This window comes from Octodon degus, unplaced genomic scaffold (assembly GCF_000260255.1).
Source record: "Octodon degus isolate 3935 unplaced genomic scaffold, OctDeg1.0 scaffold00003, whole genome shotgun sequence".
NCBI classification, from domain to species: Eukaryota; Metazoa; Chordata; class Mammalia; order Rodentia; family Octodontidae; genus Octodon; species Octodon degus.
Window position 1 is genome coordinate 28,014,284 of NW_004524579.1, and position 23,254 is coordinate 28,037,537.

The window sequence follows — 23,254 nt, forward strand, 5'->3', positions numbered from 1 at the left end:
GTTTTTGGAAAGATCTACTGTGATAGATTTCCAAAAATATGTTCTACAGCAGTCACCCCAAGAACCAGTAAGTACTTCAGTTGTCAGTCACTTTCCTGACATATCTAACAATGTGTGCCCCTCACAGAAGAGAGATGTGAACAAATCCATTTTTGCAAAAAGCAGAAAACAACTGAGACCAGGTTCCTGACCTTGGAGGCTGGGGAACTTGGCCAATTTTCAACTTGAAAACAGCCTCTGCAATGTTAATTTTTGTTTCCAGTAACTAGAAAGGCCTGGTAACACTGCCCCAGGCAAAGCTCAATATATTGAAAGAGTTTCCTGAACGTTACAAAAGACTTTTGATAAAAGTCTCCAGGTAGTGTTCACATGGGAGATCTGACTAAAGAAATGTCTACAAGAAACTCTCCCAGTATCACAGAATGAGTGTGGAAATTGCTGAAAACGGGGTTTCTAGCTGAACTTAATGAAAACTGGTAACTTAGTGCAGGATTTCTTAGCCACAGCAGTGTGTGAACTTAGATTGGGAAAAATATCTTTGTTTTCACACATTTCTACCTGAAATTTAGCATTTTCTTCAATTATGAGTGGGGGCAGCAAACCTCTAAAATTGAAAGAAATTGCAGTTTTCATATCACTTTATAGCTGTTGCTAACAAGATACTTTGAAAAAGCATTATTACTAGTTATTTGACCCACCAGTAAATTTTTATTTCAAATTTGAGATTTAATAAGTACTTTGTTAACTTCATTATAATTGGATTCTGAAGTTGTACTGTTCTGTTTTATGCATTTGAAAAAAAAAATCCTGAGTAGTCTGTGGGCATCACCAGAATGCCTGTAGAGCTCATTACACGGATGGTTAAGAACCCCTGCTTTGTACTTCATCATCACTTTTAGTTGCTGGAATAATGACAGAACTACAAATTTCATTTGTACCATTTGGTGACCTTTGTAAATTGGGCTGCAAGTACTCTTTTTGTACTGCAGTGTGATTTGGGACTCATCATTTAGTCCATGTTCTGAGCAAAGTGAGTAAAACTTATGATTGAAGAACAAGAAAGGAAGGAGCTAGGAAGGATGGCAGACACCTATTATTCCAGCAGTCTAGGAAGCTGAAGCAAGAAGATCAAAACTTCAAGTCTACCCTCAACAATGAATGTAGTGCCTTAGATTCTGTCTCAGAAAATAAGAAGAAGTGGGGAAGTAGCTCAGTGCAAAGGACCTGGGTCCAGTTTCCATTGTTGGGAAAAAAAAAAAAAAAAAAGGTAGCGGAAAAGAAGAAGGGAAGGAGGGGAAAAAGGAAGAAATAAAATTTTAAAGAAGGCTATTCTACATGCCTTTGGTTGCCTCTTACTCCAAAATGCTCCCTGTTAGTTACTGGGTCAGTGAAAGCCCTACAATGACCAAGTCCTGATGGGAACCACTGGAATTGAGTCAAACCTCAGGAAGGTTCTGGAGTCTCCCAGACATCTATTAAAAAAACCCAGGCCCAAATAAGAACATCTGAAAGGATTTTTAACATGGGAAATGGTGCACTATGTAATTTGCTTTAGAATGTATTTCAGAACTCTAGCAAATCTACAGCCAAGACATACTGGAAAGGAAGGTGCATGTGAGGGGCTCCTTTCTAGACTAGAATACACCTTGTTGGTGTAAAATATAAAATACATGCATATTCAACACAGTAATGTCAAAGCTGCTTTTAGGTCTTGCCATCTTGTACAACAAAAGATCCATTAATTATTGATTACTTGGAAAAAATACTGGAAAATCAAACTCCATTTTGGTGACCTTGAATTATTACACATTATAACAGGTCTCTTGGCAGAGGAATCTTGAATACTTTATAGAAAAATGTCCCTGAACTTCCTCCAAGAAATAGAATCTCAGTAGTAGTTTTTCAAACTCACTATAGTCCAAGAACCCTAACACCTGGAAGATGCTTATACAGAGTTCTGTTCAAGATATAAGAAACCCTATTTAGTAATGAAGGCAAACATTCTCAGAGCTTTTCCCCAGACATCAGCCACAGACTTCGCAGCCACCCTACCTGGTATAATTTTTCTCCTTGGTGCCTAATTCATTACTGCATGACTAGTGAACAAACAATAAGATTGTTTTGCTCATGGTTTAAGCATAATGTTTTCAGTGTGGGAGGGAAAAAGAACAATTGTGTGTTTGTCTTGGCATAGAAATTTCTTGAAGGTAAAGAAAGTAGCATGAGCTTCTTATTCAAAACTAATGGAGTAAGAATGTGTTCACAGCTGTGAGTGCTCAGACTATAGAAGGTGGCGATCCTCTGCACTTCTAAAATGTCAGTGTCTGTGGAACTACCGGTCCCTGCACCTGCCTAAGCAGGCACTTTAATCTGTTGAGCTATCTGGCCAGCCAATGCTATTTTGTTCTTCACACAAATTTCTAGAACTTTCCTTAAAATATTTTAGCAATGAAGACACTGCTTATTATGGCATTAATTTACTTTTGAGACAGTCTAAACAGTTGTATTTATTTTAATTATATAGAGACTTGTTAGTACTTTTTGGGAAGTAATTACCACCATTAGAACTCCATTGTATTTTAGGGAAACATTACTGTTTCTTAATGATAGTACTTACCTGCACCAAATGCTTTCCTGTCTCACTTCCAGACTGGCTGACAGGAGGTTTGTTTCTGCAGTGTCTAGCACAAGTGCCTTTAGATATACTGTTTACTGTCTCTTCTATTTTTAAACAGTTTGCATTTTTAATGATCCTAATTTATTAAAGGATAATTCCCAGTAGTTCAATCAGCATCCATTATTCATGTTCTCTGTTCTAAGGCAAATGGAATTGTGTAAATCTAAAGAGGTGGTTAGCACAATCTATCTGCTTTTGCTATATAATATGTGACCCTAAAACCAACAATCCTACTTAGGTATACTCTCATTACAAAGAGAATGACCTTTCATAATTCTCTGAAACCTCAATTATATAGATTTTCCTTAAGGAAACATATGATGGTGTTTTGATGAAATAAAGTGCTCAAAGGATTTCTCAGGCAGCTTCCTTTAGTTTTGAAAGAGCCTGGGTGGGGCGGGGGTATAGGTCAGCAGTAGAGTGCATGTGAGAGACCTGGGTTCCATCCCCAGCACTGCAGGTTGAGACTGGAGGAAAAGGTTGGCAAACAGAACTCTGCTAGTTGCGGAGTTTTTCAGGAAAATTGAATGGCCAGGTATGTACCAGCAACCTAGGCCTTATTCCTTTAAGGCTCCTGCTGCTTCACTGGGGAGCAGGCTAAATGGAAGACAAAGCCCTGAACAAACTCCCAACAGTATAGATCTCAGTGTAACTGAGCCACACTCATACCTGTGTGTTTGTTCAGTGATCAAGGCTGATACCTGCTTCCTGCTCTGGATTCCTAGTGATTTCTGGCTTTGGCATCTTGTTTACCTGCTTTCTTGTCTTGTAATCTATTCTTCTAAGAAGAAGAGTTTGTCTTCTGGTCTTAGTATTGTTTATATTGACTGCAAGGCCACTTGGACAACCCAGAGAAGGCCCGGTGAGCTACATTTCAGGCAGTTTTGAATGCACCAAGAATGATCCCCTCCTTTTTCTTGGTGTGTACAGGATAGGATGCCAAAGGGGAAGTGCATAAGACACAAGAGTATTCGAGGGCATACGCCAAGAGAAACAATTATCGTGCAAATTTCTTGTGTAATTACTGAAGTGAATATAAAATTCATGCAATGCAGTGTGTATAGTTCAAATGTCTCAGGTAGGAGCTAAACATTTATCTATGCCCACATTTGTGTGGTTGTAGCCTAGACTGAGCGATAGAACATTTTCACCCTCCAAAAATTCCCTTTATATCTCCTTTCACTGAGTCTCCCTACACAAGGTAACCACTTTATAGACTTGTCATTACAAATATTTTCTTAAGAGCTGAGTTCTTTCCAGGTATGGTGACACATACGTGTAATCCCAGCACTTGGTAGGCTGAAGCAGGACTGCCTCAAGCTCTAGGCCAGCCTGTGCTACAAAGTAAGTTCAAAGCCAGCTTCAACTGCAAAGTGAAAACCTGTCTCAAAAAGTCAAAATAATGATAATAATAATAGTATGCCATACTATTGAATACATCATAAAAATATTTTTAAAAACTGAGTTCTTACAATTCCTTGAGTTGGACTTTTCTGTGTTCATAGCAACAAGTAAAAGGTCAAAATGGTTGTTACCCATTCACAATCATTTTAGCTTTTTAAGTGTTATAATAAGCAGTATTTACATAGTAAATTGCTTATTTCCAGTATAATTAAGTGCTTCACATAGCCTTTCCCAACTACTAGCATCATCAGAAAGGGTTGTACTTTTTGATTATACAACTGGACAAAACCCTTAAAGTCCGTTGGGCTTCAGCTCAGCGGCATAAGTGCCTGCCTTGCAAGTACAAGGTTGCAAGTTTGATCCCCAGTACCAGAACAAACAAACAAACAAAAAAGAATTTAAAATGTATCCAAGTATTGAGGGAGGCTGAAACAGAAGGACTGACAGTTTACCTAGTCAGGACAATTTAAAAGGCACAGCAAGACCCTATGGTATATTTTAAAAAATGAAATAGAATAAAAATTTTGAAGGGGCAAAGTATGTAGACCAATGCAAGGCTCTGACTTTACTGCCCAGTACCAAACACACACACACACACACCCCAACAAAATTTAGAAAACTTTCAGATTCGGGGAAACAATGGCAGGAACATACACTCCTGCACCATGGGATCTAGGGCAGTGCCTCAGAAGCACATTCAGAATTCTAAAGAGAAATAAGTGAATACTTGTATTAGGAAAATGTGGAGCATAGAGAGCTGTATGACAAATTCTTGTCACCAAATAAGTTCTGACACCACAAAAATTACTATTTTTAAAAATCGTATTTTGGAGTTATAGAGAAGTGTCTGTGGACCCATCATGCTATATTATTGGAGGAATTTCCTCCACAGCGCTTTGTGAGGTAATCTTAGTTTAAGAAGTGATTACTGCCTTTGAACTAGAATAGCACTTTTGAGTTTATTCTTCACATTGTCTTAAAAATTCATATATATTTACATATTTATTTAGTCAACTGCTGTGGATTAAACCCAGGCCCTGAGCTGTACCTTCTTCAGCCATTTTTTTTTCCTCCCTCAGACTTCCACAGTGTTGGTAATAAAGGCATGTGCCACCACAACTGGCAGAAAGCTTTGTTTTACATAGTGAAATTGCAATTAAACACAGAAGTAGAAACTGTAGCATAATAAACCTCTATAAAGACATCACTAAACATTAGGAATCTTATTTATCTTCATTTTATTTCTATTGTGAATGTAAGACATTACAGTTACACATGTACTTTACCTGCGGATATTTTATAACACAGCTTTTTATTGTGCTTATATGAATAAAAGTTTTATCTCCATATTACTATGTAAACTCCTGGAAAGCAAACATTGTGTCTTTTTCATTCTTGTTTTCCAATAGCTCTTCTTGGAAAGAAATTTTACCTGCACAAAAAATACGTCCTGAGGTTGCTCACGCAATGCAAGGCCGCAGGTGGGGGCTCTTAAGCTTGTTTCCCAGTGACTGGAGGACTTGTTAAAACAGAGATGGCAGCAGGGGGTGCACCTTGGCGGAGCCTCACCTCGCAGGCGCAAGGCCCCAGACTCGGTCCTCAGGGCCACCTGTGCACACAAGGGCGCCGGTCTCAGGCTTAGGGCTTCTGAGTCGCTGCAGATTTCTGCGTGGTGGGCCGGGGAAAGCCTCTGAGAAGTTCCCTGAGAATGATGATGACAATGATGACAACAAGGATGACAACAATCCAGAAGGAAGTGCTGAGTGTTCCCGCTTTGGATGTAGACACTGAGTCACCTGCCCAAATAAACCAGGCGTTCTTAGCACTTAATCAACCATTAATCCCTTGGGAGGACTTGATGAATACAAGAGTGGTAGTTCTTTTTTATATATATTAAGTCCTTATTCTTATGGAGTTTATAACATACTGTGTAAGAAGAATATAAAACAGAAATGCAAGAGCACGCTTAAGAAACTCTGGTGCTAGAGTCTCCCATCAGAAGATTATTTATATGCAATGTGTTAATTATTGGAGCTGTCCTACCAATTTGATTTGAAACTGTCTCATTGCTATTTATTTCTCAATAAAATTATGGAAAAAAGATTATTGAATTGGGATAAAATAGACATCAACTTTTTAAGACTCCCAGGTAATTCCAGTGTGCATTTGTACACGATTATACAAGGGTCTACTGACAAAGTAATTGTACTTGAGTTATGAAGGATTTTAAATGACAGCTTCTAATGGAGGGGCCTTCCAGGTAGAGAAGGGTGGTGACATAATGTTCCAAATATTCTTTCTAGTTTAAGTCATTAAGCCACACATAAAAAAATAGCAATATGTATGTATGCTTATGTCCCTTTCCTAAGGCACCCTTGGGTGAGTCAACCTAAGTCTAAATGGGATAATAATTATACTTACCACGTAGAAAGTTGAAATGGTGTGGCACATTGCGCCACCTTGAGAAGTTTAGAAGTTTGACTAAGTGACTCAGTGAGGAGGCAGGGTCCTTACTTTGCAAGTCCCCATCCTACACAAGGAGGGTCAGGCAATGACAATGAAGTAAGTGCTACATACACCTGCCCTAGGGGGTAATAGCCCACTAACAATATAAGGGAGGAAAAGAGGCTGCTCCCCCCCTTTTGCTCTTACTGCTTTTGCTGTCTTCTGGGCCTCGAGCTGTGGCCCCTCTGCCAGGCCACCCTGCCTGGGAGCCAGCTGATTATGGGCTGAAACCTCCACAAGCTGTGAGATAAATAAACCTTTCCTTCTTTAATTTTGGGTGTCAGAGGGCCGGCCAAATAGCTCAGCAGATTAAAGCACCTGCAAGTAGGTGCAGGGGCTGGGGCTTCGATCCCCAGGTCTGCCATGCCAGCCCCGCCCCCCAGGCTTGCTGAGACTGGGCATGGTGGCGTGCTCCTGTAATCCCAGCACTTGGGAGGCTGTGAACAAGAGGATCACTACGAGTCCAATCTACTAGTTAGACCGTGAACACCCTGTAGACCCTTCCCTAAAATACAAAAAAAGAAAAAAAATTGGGTGTTAGGTATTTTGTTTCAGCAATGAGAGAAGAGTAACCAAGACAAAAGTACAGTGTTAAAACAATTAAATGATTTTAAATATCTACACGAGCAACATTAGGACCATGCATAGCAGGGAATGACTGCTCGATGAATACACATTTTACAAGTCCTTCAAAATGACCTACATGTCAGGTGGGAAGCCTGGGTGAGAATTTCGTTATATCCTCTTTACTTTACAAAACACGTATTTTTCAGTCCATCTCTTCCTTTCAGTGCCCTTTAAGGTAGGTAGGAAAAGCTTAACCTTGTCCACCTAACAGGAGAAAAAAACATGCAGTGCTTTCCTTATAAGAGACTATAAGAGAGAGCACTACTGCCCAAGTATTCCAAACTCCAACATCTGCCCCGGCTTTCAGTGTAAATAAGCAAGCAACCAAAAAGCAAAGGCAAAATTCATTGAGGAATTAGGACATTTGACCAGAAAAAATTCCACCTCCTCAAACATATCCATAGGATGATCTTCAGATCTTCCATTCTTTCATTATGCAATTATCCATAAATAGGATATTTATCTGCACTCTGCCTGGAGTTGTGTTTTTTGCTGAGCCATATTTATGTTCAAGGGTTGTTTGGTTCTGTCTCTAGTCCCTGGAGAGACGCTTCCTTTAGGAAAGGTTTTTTCATTCTTAAGGGCCATCCAGAAAGTGACTGAGTCATGTTTATCCTTAAGATCTACCCCTATATTTCTTATTTTATAAAGTAAACCTGTTTGTACAAACCAATTTTTTTTTAAATTTTTATTTATTTATTTGTGTGTGTGTGTGTGTGTGTGTGTGTGTGGCCAGCTCAGCCCACCAGGGGGCGGGGCTGGCTGGCATGTGGTGCTGGGGGATTGAACCGCAGTCCCTGTGCTTTGCCAAGCTTGTTCCAAGTAGGTGCTTTAGACCACTGAGCCATCTCACCAGCCCCTGTACAAACCAATTTTGATATGGTTTTCTGTTGTGGCTAAAAATTCTTATTGCTGTTAAAGTATACAAAAAGCTTTTTTTTTTTTTTTTTTTTTTTTTTTTTTTTGCGGAACTGGGGATTGAACTCAGACCCTTGCGTTTGCCAGGGAAGCGCTTATTCCACTGAGCCATCTCCCCGGCCCCTAATTCTGATCACAATATCTTAAAATATACTGTATTCTTTAGCTCATATCTATCATGTCAAATTGCAGATATCAGATTTAGCAGTAACAGTAATAATGGTAGTGATGATAACAGTCCTCTGGTTTATGTGCCCCTAACCTACCCTATTGCATATCAGACCATAAAATTCAATTTAAAAAAATGCTATACTTGACAAATGTCTCTACACTTACATTATTTCTAGAGACCTAGGGATGTGTATGATTCCCTTTGGCCTTTTAAATATTAACTAGAAAGACAGCTTAGCAATTCACTATAACTATTACTGAATCAAAATGGCACCACTTTAAAGAATAGCTCAATTCCAGCAAAATGAACAGAAAAAGGCTAAGTGGTAAATTCAAGAGTGTATTTTCAGAGCTAAGACAATCATTGTGTTTGAAGCACATGGATAACTTCCCATATACGTGCTCTTAATAATTTAGAAAACTCACGTGTTACAGGGTAGTGACAAGCACCTTCAGTTACTCTAAGAGTGACATCCTTCAGCGGAATTGCTTATAGAAACCAGCAGAGTGGGTTTTAGGCATTGCGACACCATTGAAAGATTATTCCTATTCTCCAGGCATATTCGCCCTTTCCTACCCTTTCATTGCTCAGATCTCCAGTGTAATGTATGCTATATGTCACCTAGCGCAGGTTGCTGTATTCACTTTTCCTGGTAGGTATATGCATACACTAGAGGAAAGAAACACAGGCTCTTGTGCCGCCCCAAAGCTCTAGAGTACAAGCCCTCATTCTTTCATTAGTTTTGTAGCCCCACGATGGATGTTGTGCCTCCAAACATCTTTGGCAAAAAATAAAAGAATGAGGCCAAAAAAAAGTGACATACAAATGACAAAGGACTCTGTCCTTTAAGTAATACTTGCCAGAAGTCCTACCCAGCACTTTTCACATCCACGGTTCTAACAGGCTCCCCCTTAGTCCAGCACTGTTCACTGAAAAGAAAGTGCAAGCCACAAGTAGGATCTACATATGTAATTTTCTATTCTTTCTCCCTTCCCTTTTTTTTTTTACTCTTTCCTTCCCTTCTTCCTTCCTCCCTCTCTCTCCTCTCTCTCTCCTCCCTCCCCTCGCCTCCTTTCCCTTCTCCTCTCTATTTCTTTCCTTTCCTTTCTGTAGCATTAGGGACCAAACCAAAAGCCTCACTTATGCTATACACACATTCTACCATTGAGTTGTACCTCCAGGCCCTAAAGATATAAGTATATTTAAAAAATAAAGTGGAGGACCAGAATGAAATCTAGTACAGTGTTTGCCTAGCTTGCACAAGACCGTGGGTTCAATCCTAGTACTACACACACACGCACACAGAGTAAAAAAATAAAAAGATGAAATTAATTTTAGTAATATATTTCATTTAAACTGAAATATTATTTTGATATTTGATCAGTATTTTTAAGAGACACTGTGTCCATTCAACCTAAGTCCCATTCATGATTAATTCCCCCTCATACTGGGGATTGAACCCAAGGCTCACAAACTTAACAATATCCTAGCCCTTTTTAATCTTGAGATAGGGTCTCCATAGGCCAGACTTGAACTTGAGATCCTCCTGCCTCAGCCTCCCATAGGGCCTGGTTTACAGGTGTGTACCATCACCATCACACTAGCTCTCCACAAATCTTTAACCTGGGATGATTCTAATGCAGGCCAAAATGTCTTTTAAAAACAAAAGACATTTCTACTGATCAAGCACTTATAAAAACACTTGTGGTTTTGAGTTGCTGCACTTTAAGTCTGGTGAGCAGGGTTACTTTAGGTCACACTTATTTATAGCCCTCTTTTTTACTGTGGTGGTGACTATAGCAGCCATACCTATCACTTACCATCTAACTACACGGTTCCCTCACATGTCTCACTCTTCAGTGTTCAGAGGAGCACAGTTGCTCCAGAATTTACATAACAGGCTTTAGGAGGCAGCAATTTACTACATTCTGCTTTGCAATTTTCTCTATCCTGTATTTTCATCCTTGATTGGTTGTGGTATTGAGTACTGGGTTACAACTTGGCCCCTTTTAAAATTTGAGTCGGGTGTGGTGGTACACATCTGTGATCTCGGCACTGGGGAGGCTGAGGCTGACCGAGCCCCTTGAGTTCAAGGCCACTTTGTTGACTCACTATGTAACTAAGTTACATAGTGAGTCTTAGTTACATAGTGAGTCAACAAAGCCCTGTCTCAAAAACCAAACCAAACCAACTTTTTTCTTTGCAACAGCACCATCACTAATTTGCCCAGGCTTGCTGTGAACTTCTGATCCTCCTGCCTCAGCCTTGAGTAGCTGGATTACACCTGTACCTGTATCACCATGCCTCTCTTAATTCTCTTATTTGATCTGTCTTGCCGTGTATCCTGTACATATTTTTTTTAAAATTGCCATTACTGTCCTTTGGTTTCATGATTATGAGAATTCGGTAACACTAAGGAATTCATAGTAATATTTCCTAAGTAAGGATAAAGAAACATCCTCAAGAATCCTAATCCTAGGTGGGCACAGATGTGGGAAAGCATGGTCCCTGCTGCTTTCAAGGACTTGATAAATCAGTGCTCCGGTGCTTTTCTAGGAGAACACTTGAGTTATTAACGGTAAGGGTGCCAGTAGGACGTAAATTCCCTGCGGGTCAGTATCTGCGCCAGCAGCCGTGCGGGGTGGCATGAATTCTGCAGGCAGGCGAGTCCCACATACACCAACAAAAACAGCTCCGAAACGAGGCGTTCAGAACTTCCTACTACTGTACTGAAGCCTCGTACTTCCGGGGTCCTCCCTCTTCTCCCTTTCCATCCTCTTGCCTTCTATCCAGCTCTTAAATCTCTTCTCCATCCTCCTCTTCCCTCTTCCAGGCCCTTCAGGTCGGACCCAAATCACTGCACAGCTTCTCCAGCCTCCAGAATCCGGAGACTGGTACCCGCCGACACCCCGCTCGCGCCTGCGCAGAGCGTGTCCTCGCGCGAACGCGCAGCCCTGGCCAGCCACCCCTCCCAAGCCAGTGCCGGGAGCGCGCCGAGGGAAGGACCGCGTTAAGGAATCCCCGGGTGTTTCTGGGAGCTGCACGTCTCCTATTCTGCTAGGGCTTCTCGAGCTCTCAGGGTCGCGACCACTCGGGGACGCGCGTACGGGCCCCGAACTGTTAACCAGGAGGACCCAATCAGAAAAAAGGAAGGTGCTCGAGGAGCCGCCCCCGGCCAGGTCCCTGCCTCCCATTGGCCCGGGCGTCCGTCCGTCCGCCGGGGCCGCGCCGGCCCGCGCTTCTTTCCTGGCTCCCTTCGTGCTTGCGGGGCGGCGCGGGCCAGTGTGAACCTGAGCTGGCGCCGGCTCCGGGCAGCTTCGGGGCGAGGAGGGCAGGGCCGGGCGCCGCCGGGGCTGATCATCGCTGGGCGGGCGGCAGGGCAGCGGCCTCTGCGTCCACAGGACCACCTGTCGCAGGACGCGGCTTCGGGTAAGGCGCGGCGCGGCGGGGCCGGACGGGCGTGCTCCGGGTGCGGCGGCTCTGCGGACGGCCGGGCTCCTGCGCTGCCTCTGCGCGTGCGCCCCGAGTCGGGCTGGTGGCGGAGGGGCGGGGTCGCTCGGGTCCCGCGGGATCCCCGGTGCCGCTGCCCGCGGCTGCGGGGGTCGCACGCTTTGGGGCGCGCTTTCCCGCTCTCCCCTCTCGCCGAGGCCAGGGCGCCCCCACTTCAACCTCTCGCCCCCGGGGCGCAGCCCCGTGGCCTCCAGAGGACGAGCATCTTTCTCGTTGCCTGGGCGCCCGTTAAAGATCTTTTTTGTGACTCTAAACCCTTTGGCAGGATCTTTTTCGGCTGTGATGAGGGAGTGACAGGACTTAGACTGTGCGTGTTCTTTGAAAGAGTTGCTGCAGGGTAGGAAGTTGTGCGATCGAAGTGGTTCCGTCTATTCTGAGGAAATGGCATCTGCACCGGGCTTGGCAGGTGTTTGACACTTGGGGTCGCCAGCCGACTCGGCGTCCGTCATGGCCTTGTACAGTATTTTTCTTCCCCCCCCCCCCTTTTTTTTTTGTTTTGGAAGACAACTGTCGGACAATTCTGTTGCCTTTGGTGAGAAGCGTGGTCTCAATAACCTCGACAGAAGTGCACGTTTCATCCTCTCTCGTCTATCGATTTACCTTAGTAATGCTCCTGGCAGTCACTCCCACGGGGCAGCCAGTAGCAGTGTTATTTGTTAGTGTTGCAGTTGTTGATAACAGTAGAAGCGCTGATGGTGAGGTTGGGTTGCGCGTGTTATTATCTCGCTGTGTACAAACGAAGAAACCGAGGCTTGGGAAAGTTAAGAAACTTGGCCAAGGCGGTATGTGGTTTTCAGTGACATCTTGGATTCAGACTCCAGCAGTCTGACTTCATAGCTCCACTCCCTCCTCTATGTTACTGAAGCATTGTTCATGTTAATTGCAAGGTAATACTCCTAAGTTGTGATCTTTCCTTTTCAAATGTTGTGGAAGTTAGAGAAGGAACATTTATGTCCCCCAAATAAATACATATTGTGTGTAGTAAATATAATTACTATAACTAGTTGTTATAACACTGTTGCTGTATTATGTGGTTTGCTGAGACAGAAAAAAAGTTTAATTTGTCTTTTTTTTGTTGTTGTTGTTGCTCGAATGCCTTCAGGGCACTTTTGGCCAGCGGGAGAGGTGTGAGGTTCGAACTCCAGCAACCCGAGGCTGACAGCTTTGTGGAAGCAGCCACTTAAAGGCCTGAGCTAGGGCCAGGCCCCCTAATTTGTCTTTTATTCTTGGATCTTTAATCGTTTTCGAGCTCTGGTTTGGAACCTGTATCAAATTCTTTTGTGGTAGCTGTAAAGCCTTAAAAGTTAGATAATAAGAGGCCAGAAATCTTCATACAACCTTTATAATATGCTATTAGTATTAGGTAATAGTTCTGTAATTCTTCCTTCTTTTGCAAGGAACATACTCCTGTTTGTTAATAGGTGTTACTAAAAAGACCTGCTTATGAGTTACACCTTACAATATATTCTTGAACTGGGGAGATAGCTCAGCGGTCTAAGCGCCAGCCTGGCTAGTGGAAGGACCCAGGTTTGATCCCTGGTACTGCATGCTGCGCCACCCCGGCACCCTGGGTGACCTGTACTGGCCACTGAAACGGGGTGTGGGGGGGCACTCCTGTAATCCCAGCACTGGTGAGGCTGAGACAGGAAGATCACTATGAGTTAGAGCTGCATAGCAAGAGCCTGTACCAAATAAATAAATAAATAAAGTAAAAATTTTTTGAGATTATATTCTGCACCTTTGTCTTTTAAATATAGTTAGGAAAACACATTAAAGGAGAAACATTTACCATTTCAGTTTTTCTTGAGTTACTATAATGTTCTTGCCTAGTTTATTTTTGCATAAAAAGCAATCTGTATTAAATTTTATATTAAGGTAAGCTAAAATTCTAATTCATGTTGGTTAACTTTAGAAAAACTAGCCATATGTAAGACACAGATAACACTAAAATCTTTACTGATAATTCATTTTAGAGAACAAACTTCATGCTGAATAAGTTACAATTGATTTTATAAAAATTGAACTTTTGGGGGCTCAACGGCTTAAGTACCTGCCTGGCAAGCTCCAAGGTCCTCAGTTCATGCCTTAGTACAAAAAAAAAAAAAAAAAACCAAAAAAAACAAACCAAAGCAAGTGAACTTTTAAAAAACAATTTACTGGTTTTTTGAAAGTCATCATTGATTATATGGCTGCATGTTATACTGATTTTGATCAACATTTACAATTTCAAGAGTAATTAATATTATATCCATTCTGTAGATAATATTTAGGATAACAATTGATGTTGCCTGGATCGCTGCACAATTCAAATTATCATTCTTGACCTAGACATTTTAATTTGGAATATTTTAAATGAATGTTAATCATAATTATCCTCATAGCTTCTTTATATGGATTTCATCTTTTAAGGTTGTTGATGACAAAACTAGCAGGCTTTTAGAAAGCAACTTCTGACCACCTTAGCCTATAACAATAATGCTTCCGATAACTAACATACAAGGGCACTATGGTATCATAGGTGGATTATCTAACTGAATTCTTAAGACAGCCCCTGTTTAGTACCTGTTACTGTTTATTGCCATTTGAATGATTAGATAGCAGCTGTGTAGGAGGAGGTCCTGACTTGACTCTGACTCACTGAGCCAACAGAAAGCAAAGCCAGCGTTTAAATCCAGGTATTTGACTCCGGGCTTGTCCTTTCACCTCTTCGCCAGGCTGCCTGGGTATGAGTTTTATTCAATAAACCTTCAAATCTACTAATCAAGTTCATGATGGTGATAAAGCTTTGAGGGCTGAATATTTTATAATACATACAGTGTGCAAGGAGAATCCTTTATGATATTGATGAGAAAAGAATACTTCTAACTGTATTGTACCTTGAGACGCTATAATATATAGCCAGACTCTGTGTCAAAGAAAAAATTATGAGTAGGAGGCATTTGAGGACCAAATATAAGATCTCCAACATTTGATTCTGCAAAGATTAAATAAGGACTTTCTTAAAAAGTACTGCAATTGATTGTCTCTTTTTCAAAAGAAAAGAATTTTTATCACCAAAAGGGAGGGAGGTCATAATTTACAACATAAAAACAAAGAATAAGTTCAATGTTTGTCATGGTTTGTGTCTAGTTGTCCCTGCAAAGACTCAGGTAGTCACTGGAGTGGATTTCTAGAGTTTGGGATTAATTCATGATCCAGTGCTGAGATTATGGGCATGGGTCTACACTCACCGTGGGGCAGAGAGCCTGAAGGCAATCTAAGGAAGAGAGAGAGGCTTGCCACTGCTGCTCCTGTCCTTTTGCTCTTGTTGTTTGGCCATTTTCATTCACCATGAACTGCTGTTCTCTTCCATCTGCCACTCTGCCTTGGAGCCAATGAAGTGTGGACTGAAACCACCACAAACTGAGCTAAATAAAACTTGCCTTCCTTAATTTTGGCCATCAGGTATTTTGCCCCAGCAATGAGAGGAAAGTAACTGAGACAAGTATTATGAACTATATTATGTTGTCCTAGCGTCTCCTCATTTGACGCAGAGCAGTGAAAATATTTCCTAGACTAACAGCAGTTGTGGGACCGTTTGGGTGTGTCTTGCTGCCAGTTTAGCAACTCATAATTTGCTGAGGCCAGATTGCAGTTCGCATCAGGCGGGCTGCAAAGCTTGTGCTGGGAGCACCAAGTCACGGCCTCTCTAGTGGGTAGTGTCTAGTGTTTCAGGGTTTTGGAGGGCTGACCTTCCGTCGGTCTGGGGTCCTAATGAGAGTTGTCTTCACCAGCCAAAGGCCTCACCCTTCCACTCCCAGTCAGTCTGTAAACACCACCTGTGAAGGGAATTTCACTTCCTCCCAGTTTGAGAACTCCTGCTTTGATCAGCTCTTATTCTTTAGAAGGGGCAAGGTAAAGTAAATGACAGCAGCCACACGTGGGAGGGGGGTGCGCACCAGAAGAAGCTCTGGAGTCAGCAGCTTGATTGTGAATACTTAAAATTAGACTCTCCACCTTCTTTTGTGTCCTATTTTTACTCATTTTTCTAGTTCTTGTGTCATAACTGTAAAACATAAAGTAGTAGGTGTATTTCCCCCTTTCATCATTCCTGCTGTTGGCAATAAGCCCATTTGTCAGTTTCCTGAGTTCTAATATTTCACAAATGTTAATCTTCTAAAAAATTTTTCCTTATGTCTGCCAGGAAAATTACTTCTATATTGCCCAGTGTGGTGGCACATGCTTGTAATCTCAGTATTCTGGGAGGCTGAGGGAGAAGGATTTGTAGGTTCAAGCTCAGCCTGGGCAATTCAACGACTTAGTGAGACCTTGTCTCTGAATAAAAAAGGCTAGGAATGAATTTAGCTCCGTGTGAAGGTTCAGACTCAATTCCCATTATTGCCAATAAATAAATAAAATTATTTTTATGTTTTATTTTCCTCTATTACTTAATAAAATTCTTTAATAATATGAATTATATAAAACTTTAATTGTAAAACTTCTACAGGCTCTCATTTCATAATCATAGTTATTTATGAGGTTTGATTTGACATGTGGTGTTAACTTTTACTGTACTAATTAAATTCAGTATTTGATAGGAGTGAGATTTTAACCAGGAACTGAAAATAGAGGAGTTTATATATCAGAATGCTGATCTTAACTCCTAATTGCAAGATGTCTGTTTTTCTAGATTGTCTTTTATGTAAAATAAAGTATATTTCATACTGTTTTTAGATTTGCCAGACTCAATTAGGCAAATCTACCTTACAGCAGATTAGATTTCAGTGCTGACCTAATCTTTTTGTGCCAAATATTTCATTGTGGCAAATAAGACTATTCATTCCAGAAGAACCACACAAACATATGATCCATTCTTCTAAAGTATTTTAAAGCTAGATGCATGGTACATATCTGTAATCCCGATAATCTGAGAGGTTGAGGCAGGAGGATATCAAGTTTCAGCCAAGACATGTGGTAGGTGCTCAGTGGATGACTAAGTCAATAAGCCTGGGCTTAAAGTAAAGAATGAATCAACTTCTCCTTCACGGTGGTCACTTAGCCACATATTAGAACCTCCCTTTCCTGCTCGGAAAGCACAGTAGTGGTAAGTGAAATAGAAAGAAATGTGGAGTCAAGAAAGAGAAATCTCTACATGCAAGACTGAGGAAAGATCCTCCGGCAGTGAGCTGGAGCTAGACAAGTGCCCCATAGGTAGGCAGGGAACCATAAATATAACATGGGGTCAAATATTTGTTGCTTGCAAGAAATAGAAACTGATTTCCCAGCCCTGCTCAACAGGAACCAAAATTAGACTTCGTGAGAACTGGGAAGGCGGTCTTCTCCAGCGGTGGGGACTGAAACCTGGTGGAGATGAGAGTGAAGCCCCTTACTTCATGCTGTAAGAATCTTAAAGCCTTCAGGTTATTTGGATTTAGGGTTGGAATTCTACCCCTGAAGTACATAACCATTTAAAACAGAAACAAATTTAGAAACTAGTTTTAGGCTGTTAAGCCCTGGGGATTTCATAGAGGCAGACTTCCTAACTCCACACCATAGAACATGGAGGGTACCTCTGTCAGAGGCTACTTTATTTTATTTATTTATTTTATGTATTTGGTATAGGGTCTCACTATGCCGCTCAGTCTCCTAGTGATCCTCCAGTTTTCAGCCTCCCCAGTGCTGGGATTACAAGTGTGCGCCACCACATGTGGTCTCAGTTGCCAGCTCAGTGTATTCAGGGGCAGGGCTGGGGTGTGGCATGTGATACTGGGGATCAAACCCTGGTCCCTGTTCTTGCCTAAGCAGGCACTTACTCCACTGACCTACCTCTCCAGCCCTCACTCCTATTTTTAAAAAATAGCTCATAGATAAAAAAATTACACCGTGAAGAGAATAAAAGTGGCTATTTAGGTACTAAAGACAGTAGAATAATCTGGAAAAGTCTTGAAAGCATCTTTTTTTTTTCTTTGCAGTACTGGGGATAGAACTCAGGACCTTACATACACCAGTCAGGCGCTTATGCCACTGAGCTGTCTCCCTAGCCTAAAAACATCTTTAAAATAAGCATTTAAAATCAGAATTTTATGTTATAAGACATGAGTAGGTGAATTATAAAAAAAGGTACAAGTACAAATATAAATAAATGACATTAGAAATATGTGATTGGAGGGCTGTAAGAATTTAGAGGGGGAAAATTGTTTAATTAGTAAATCAAATTTTGTCTTAAAAAATGGGTTTCAAAAGGAAAGGGAGGGATGTCAAAGAATCAGGAACAACATAATCAAAGGCTTAAGGGTTAAAAATTTTGAAAGGGAAATAGAAACCACAGTAGGGCCCTAGACTATCTCTGAACTTTAGTTTTTGTTCTTGTTGTTTTCCTGTTTAAATTAGGTGATGTCCAAGAGTTACAGTAACTATAGTTGTGATCCAAGGAAAATCTGGATAAGTATGTAAATCCATTAATTAGAATAAAGCATAGCTTAAGGTTTATGTACTTGGAAATACACACACCCCCCAAATATTTCTATTTAAGAAAGAAGTATTACAATGCTGGGGAGATAGCTCAGTGTTTTAAGTGCCTTCCTGGCAAGGGCAAAGACCCTAGTTTGTTCCCTGTTACCGCATGCCATGCTGACCCTGGGACCCTGGGTGCGCTGTGCCAGCCACTGAAAATGAGCATGGCGGTGCACACCTGTAATCCCAGTGCTGGGGAGGCTGAGATAGGCGGATCACTATCAGTCTGAGCTGTGTGATGAGACCCAGTACCGAATAAATAAATAAGTAAAGAAAGAAAGAAATGATTAAAAAATGTTTTTAAAGACAAAAGCATTACAAAAGGGTCATAATGTCTACCAAAGTAGTATAGTGTCATTTGAAATATACTTGGCTTTTGTCTGTGTTCCTGGCACAGAGACCCTAAAACTGTTGAAATTTCCTAAGTGACAGGAGCTGCTTTTATTCAGGATAAGCCCCTTGTGATCACACCTGCAGCCTGGGGTAGTCATGGGAAGGACTAAATGACTAGAAGATTGGAGCTTTCTGCCCCACTGTTCTCTGAGAAGGGTGGTGCTGGACCTTAAGCTTTATTTTAGTTTTATTTTATTTTGAAATGGACCTTAAGCTTTATAAACCCTTGAACAAGACTTCTCTGTCTCCTGGGCTGCTGAGCGTGTGCAGGTGCTAGGAGCATGCAGTTCCTCCCTCCTCTAACCCTTGCCCTGTACATTGGTTCATATGATTGGTCACCTGATTGCTCACTGTGTCTTCTATTATCTTTTATAATAAACTGGTTTATTAAGTTAAGTTCCCTCCTATATTCTGTGACCCATCTGAGCAAATTGTTAAGTCCAGTAAGGAAGTGATGGGAACCCAAATACGAGCAGACTGGTGGCAAGTGTAGGTGGCACCTGCTACTTGCAGCTCACATTTGAAGAGGGGCAGTCCTTGGAATGTGCCTTTAACCTCTGGGGTCTGGAAGCTGTCATTAGGTAGTGTCAGAATTTGATTGCATTACGGGACACCTGGTTGGTATGTGCTGAATTGTTTAATGTGTGGAGAAAAAGATTCCCTCACATATCTGGTCACAGTTGTGTGCTGTGTCAAGAGTATAGGAGAAAAAGAGGATTCTCAGAACTGGTCTCTTACATGTGTGCATACAGATAAAAAAACAGCCTTTTTTTCTTTCACAAACCAGTTGTGGGTGAACCAGAGTTATTTAGCCATTATTTCTTTAAAGGCCACATTATAGCTGAATATGAGTCTGGTCATTAATGTCCCACCTTGTGAGCTACGCACAGGACTACAAGATGACCTAAGTCATCAAGTCTTAAAGAATACCATTTTTTTCTCTATCTCCATGGAATGCCAGCGGTCCTTTCAAGTAGCTGAGGACACACGTTTTATTCTGATCCTCTTGGTCACCTTTGAAGTTAATCCTTATATATTTGTTAGTTAATTTTACTGAGGACTATTTTTAGCAACACCAAGGGCACTGGGCCCTGGTGAACAAAACATTACTCTGTCATCGCACATGCCTCCTAGAACTGAAGTGGATGGACATGAGGACCACCGTGACGTGGAAACACCATTGCTGGGATGGTTCCCAGCCCCCTCCTCATCTTAAAATATAAACATGTAATTAGAAGTATAAAAGTCTCAGCCTTTCACCCTGGTAGTGAATCCTGTTTTGGATTTGCCCACTGTTTTTTGGTGATATATCAGTAAGTCTAGGTCAGGAATTTACTTACATTATATACTTACTTTCAGAAAAAGAATAGTAGCTGGGCATTGTGGTATACACAGCCCAGCCACCTCGGTGGTTGAGGGAGGAGGATCTCAAGTCCTACCTAGATTGAGATTTTTTTTTTAAGTGCTAGGGATGTAGCTCAGTGAAAGGCCCTGGGTTCAATCTCAGTACTGCTAAAAAAAATGAAAAAGTAATTAATTAAAATAAATTTTTAAAAAGGAAAACAAAGAATAGAGTAAAAGAATAAAAGAGAGAATTGGGTAAGATAGAAGCCACCATTCTTTTAACTTTTGTATTTTGACATGTGAATATATAAAATAAACTTAAAGGTAAAAATTAAATCAGAAAAAGTACACTGTATGATTTTAGGTCCTCTACATTTTGCTTTCTCCAATATGGCAAATTTAAGGTTTAAAAAAAAAAAAATTCAAGGGCCCAGGGAGATAGCTCAGTAGAATAAGTGCTTGCCTGACAAGCACAGGGTCCTGAGTTCAATCCCTGGTACCGCAAAATAAATAAATAAATAGATAATAAAATAAAATAAAATTTCAGATAATGTATAAATTTAGTCTCATTAAATTTTTGTAATGATACCAAATTACATCAAGTAAAAGTTAAGTCACTTTACATAGTTTCTAACTTTTGTCTCTGCTTTTGTCTTTCCAAATCTTTAGATATACATTTACATATAAGCTTATTAACTATGTATTTTCAAGAAGTTATATTTGTTATACATAATTGGCATGTTTTCCCTTTTCATTGGTGTCTTGATGAATCTTAGTAATATCTAATTTTCTCACCTTTTTTCCTCTAAAGCAAAAAATTAGAGTTGAATTTTAAGTTTCAGTCTCTAGTTAGAACTGACTCATAAATGGTTCTGTTCTAGACATTTAAAAGTGAATTAATTTAAAATATTTATGAAAAAGTGTGCTTCTCATTTTTTAAATTGTTACATGATATTCTATAATACAACAATTTAATCTTACTTATGAGCAATTTAGAATATTTCTAGTTTTTGTCTTTTTTTTTTTTTTACATTGGGGATTGAACCCAGGACCTTCATACTGAGTTATATCTCTAGCCCTTTCTTTATTTTGAGACAAGGGTTTCACTAACTTGCCCTGGCTGAGTTTGAAGTTTTGATAATCTTGTTTCTGCCTTCCAGAGTGCAGGGATTATAGGTTGTAGCACTGTGCCGGGCCTGCATCTGATTTTATTGTGTACTTTTGTGAAGATTGCTCTAGGATAAATATTCTAGAATTGGAATAATTGGGGTGAGAGTTTCATGGTTCAAATTTGTAGATATTGTCAAATTATTCTCCAAAAGATGGTCAATTTATATTCTGTAAACAGTTCTTACTTTTTGTACTCACCAATACTAGCTATTAAAGTTTGTTTTTGACAGCTGGGTAAAAACTAAAATTTCCCTGAAGATTAATTACATTTTTATGCTTACTAGTGAGGTTAACCATTTAGGATTTTTAGAACAAAACCCAGTTGCACAGGAACTATCACAAAGAATCAACAGCTGGGATCTGATCTTACTAAAAAGCTTCTCAGCAACGAAAGAAATCACCAACAAAATGAAGAATTAGCCACAGAGTGGGAAAAACATTTATGCCAGCTGCTTTTCAAACAAAGGACTAATATCTAGAATATATCAAGAACTGAGAAAAGGGCCAGCAAGATAGTTCAGTGGACTAAGCTCCTGCTTAGACAAGCACAGGGACTGGGGTTCAATCCCTAGCACTACATGTTGTGCCAACCGCTGGGCACACTCAGCCAGCCACTGAGACCAGGTGTGGTGGCACACACTTGTAATCCCAACACTGGGGAGGCTGAAAATAGCAGGATCACTAGGACTCTGAGTTGCGGAGTGAGACCCTGTACCAAATACAAAAAAAAGGACTGAAAAAAATCAGACCCTCTAAATTCAAAAACCCGATGAAAAGATGAACATCTGAAATGCATAGACATTTCTCAGAAGAAAAAGTCGACAAATAAATGTATGAAAAAATGTTTAACATCACTGGTCATTCAAGAAATGCAAATTAAAACTACACTGCAATTCCATCTCACTCCAGAAAGAATTGCTTTTATCAAGAAAACAACTAATAACAAATGCTGCCAAAGTAGTGGGGGGAAAGGAACCATTCTACAATGTTGGCGAGAGTGTAGGCTGGTGCAACCACTCTGGAAATTGCTGTGGATTCCTTAAAAGGATTAACAGGGTTTTTTTGTTTGTTTGTTTGTTTGTTTTTGTTTTTGTTTTTGTTTTTGTATTTAGGATGGGGTGTACAGGGTCTCACTGCGTAGATTGGACTCTTAGTGATCCTCCTGTTCACAGCCTCCCGAGGCATGTTATCCCACCCAGTCTCAATTACTGTTTCCGCCTGTCCAGGGGGCAGGGCGGGCACAGCAGGCCAGGGGATCGAACTTTAAGCCCATGTCTGCCTAAGCAGGTGCTTTAATCCACTGAGCTATTTGGCTGCCCTTTAGTGGCTGCATTTGACCCAGCTATTCCCTTTGTGGATATCACACCAGAGTTATATATGTACATCCATATTTATAGCAGCAACTTGTAATAACTAAATCTTGGAAAGAACCCAAGTGTCCATCAACTAATGAATAGATAAAAAAGATGTTTTTCTTTTATATAATGGAGTATTACTCAGCCATAAAGATAAAACTTGAACCATTTGTAGGTAAATGGATGGACCTTGAGACCATAGTCATAAGTGAAATAAATCAGGCACATGTGTATATCTCTGGTGTGAGAAACTGAAAGTGTATATAAGAACATAAATGTACAGTAGATGTTGTGAAATAGGAAGAAGATTTTCAAAAGGAAAAGGGAAAGGCAGAAAATGAGAAAAGAAGGATAAAATGAAAATTGAACTTTGTGAACAGGGAGGGGAAGGAGGTTTAAAAGGGGATGGAAATGGGAAAAGAGGAAATAAAGTATAGCATACAGACACAGATGCCCTATAATGATTGTAGCCATTATGTGTATCTAAATTATACCAATAAATAAAAAGGTATGAAATGGACACATATTAGAGAGAAAACAATAAAACAGTTAATCTTTTACTTTAATATTAAGACAGATGTTTATTGCCTGTGTATTTACAGGCAGTAAATCTTGCTTGCATTGCATATTTTTTTGCCAATTTTTCTTTTGAGTTTGTCTTTTTAATTTGTAGGGATTCTTCACTTA

At 40.6% G+C, this 23,254-nt stretch overlaps 1 protein-coding gene across 1 annotated transcript in view; it reads left to right on the plus strand.

Annotated features, from left to right (window-relative positions):
- The first annotated feature begins 11,513 nt into the window (after positions 1-11,513).
- Positions 11,514-23,254, plus strand: part of Me2 (malic enzyme 2) — an 80,266-nt gene continuing 68,525 nt past the window's right edge. The window contains exon 1 of the mRNA XM_004623659.2: positions 11,514-11,732. The gene's annotated coding sequence lies outside the window, so the exon portion shown is untranslated. The remainder of the gene's footprint in view (positions 11,733-23,254) is intronic.